This window comes from Cryptomeria japonica, unplaced genomic scaffold, assembly GCF_030272615.1.
Source record: "Cryptomeria japonica unplaced genomic scaffold, Sugi_1.0 HiC_scaffold_100, whole genome shotgun sequence".
NCBI classification, from domain to species: Eukaryota; Viridiplantae; Streptophyta; class Pinopsida; order Cupressales; family Cupressaceae; genus Cryptomeria; species Cryptomeria japonica.
Window position 1 is genome coordinate 427,501 of NW_026728922.1, and position 2,470 is coordinate 429,970.

The following is a 2,470-nucleotide window of genomic DNA, read 5'->3' on the forward strand; positions in this document are numbered from 1 at the left end:
CGAGAGTTTAGTGAGGCTTTTTACCGTTGCAGCTCCCCATGTCCGAACTGGGGATTTCTGGGTAGGGGCTTCGGGTGCGCATTACATTTTTGCCCAAGCGTCCAGTGGGGTTTCTGGTGCGCTCCGAAGTGGGGTTATTGGAGCGCATCAAAGGTGCGCAATGCTGGTGCGAACCCGGGAGCGCTCCGATGTGTGCTCCAAGGTGCGGCGTGCACGAAGTCCGAGCCCGGTTTGCCCCGGGTGCGCACCTCGCGTGCACCTTCGCCGGGGTGAGCACCTTGGTGTGCAGACCTTGGTTGGGTTGCGCGCCCTGGTGCGCACCAAGGAGCGCTCTGAAGTGTGCTCCAAGGTGCGGCGTGCACGAAGTCGGAGCCCGGTTTGCCCCGGGTGTGCACCTCGGGTGCGCACCTCGCGTGCACCTTCGCTGCGGTGGGCACCTTGGCTGGGTTGCGCGCCTTGGTGGGCACCATGCAGTGCACGAAGTCGGAGCCCGGATTGCCCCGGGCGCGCACCTCCGCCAGGGTGGGCACCTTGGTGCGCACAACTTGCCTGGGCTGCGCACCAGGAAGGGCTCAAGATGGCACCCGCGTTCCGTTTTTTTCACTATCTTTCAGAACGGAAATTTTAAAATCTCGTTTTTTTTTGCCTTTTCTGGAAATTAGTGAAGGCAGCGCATCAAAGGTGCGCAACGCTGGTGCGAACCTGGGAGCGCTCCGATGTGTGCTCCAAGGTGCGGCGTGCACGAAGTCGGACCCCGGTTTGCCCCGGGTGCGCACCTCGCGTGCACCTTGGTGCGCACACCTTGGCTGGGTTGCGCGCCCTGGTGGGCACCATGGTGCGCACCAAGGAGCGCTCCGAAGTGTGCTCCAAGGTGCGGCGTGCACGAAGTCGGAGCCCGGTTTGCCCCGGGTGCGCACCTCGCGTGCACCTTCGCCGCGGTGGGCACCATGGCGTGCACGAAGTCGGAGCCCGGTTTGCCCCGGGTGCGCACCTCGCGTGCACCTTCGCCGGGGTGGGCACCTTGGTGTGCAGACCTTGGCTGGGTTGCGCGCCCTGGTGGGCACCATGGTGCGCACCAAGGAGCGCTCCGAAGTGTGCTCCAAGGTGCGGCCTGCACGAAGTCGGAGCCCGGTTTGCCCCGGGTGTGCACCTCGGGTGGGCACCTTGGTGCGCATGCCTTGCCTGGGCTGCGCACCAGGGCGGGCTCAAGATGGCACCCGCGTTCCTTTTTTTTCACTATCTTTCAAAACGGAAATTTTAAAATCTCATTTTTTTTTGCCTTTTTCTGGAAATTAGTGAAGGCAGCGCATCAAAGGTGCGCACCTCGCTGCCCACCACGGTGCGCAACGCCGGTGGGCACCCGGGAGTGCTTCGAAGTGTGCTCCAAGGTGCTGCGTGCACGTTGTCGGAGCCCGGTTTGCCCCGGGTGCGCACCTCGCGTGCACCTTCGTCGGGGTGGGCACCTTGGCTGGGTTTGCCCCGGCTGCGCTCCGAAGCGGGGTTATTGGAGCGCCGCCTCTTTTTTTGTCGGAGCGTTTGGTGGGGTTTCTCGCATTGGCTCTTCCGAGGCCCGGTTGCCACCCTGGCGCGCACGAAGTCGGAAGTAGGGTTAATTGCCCGGGTGCGCACCTTTGCCAGGGTGGGCACCTTACCTGGGCTGCGCACCAGGGCGGGCTCAAGATGGCACGCGCGTTCCGTTTTTTTCACTATCTTTCAAAACGGAAATTTTAAAATCTCCTTTTTTTTTTGCCTTTTCTGGAAATTAGTGAAGGCAGCGCATCAAAGGTGCGCACCTCGCTGCCCACCTTGGTGTGCTCTGAGGTGCGCACCCGGGAGCGCTACGAAGTGTGCTCCAAGGTGCGGCGTGCACGTTGTCGGAGCCCGGTTTGCCCCGGGTGCGCACCTCGCCTGCACCTTGGCCGGGGTGGGCACCTTGGCTGGGTTTGCCCAGGGTGCGCTCCGAAGCGGGGTTACTGGAGCGCCCCCTCTTTTTTTGTCAGAGCGTTTGGTGGGGTTTCTCGCATTGGCTCTTCCCAGGCCCGGTTGTTGGGTGCGCTCCCACCCTGGCGCGCGCGAAGTTGGAAGTTGGGTTAATTGCCCGGGCGCGCACCTTCGCCAGGGTGGGCACCTTGGTGCGCACACCTTGGCTGGGCTGCGCACCAGGGCGGGCTCAAGATGGCACCAGCATTCCCTTTTTCTCACTATCTTTCAAAACGGAAATTTTAAAATCTCGTTTTTTTTTTGCCTTTTATGGAAATTAGTGAAGGCATCGCATCAAAGGTGCGCACCTCGCTGCCCACCTTGGTGTGCTCCGAGGTGCCCACCACGGTGCGCAACGCCGGTGCGAACCCGGGAGCGCCCCGATGTGTGCTCCAAGGTGCGGCGTGCACGAAGTCGGACCCCGGTTTGCCCCGGGTGCGCACCTCGCGTGCACCTTGGTGCGCACACCTTGGCTGGGTTGCGCGGCCTG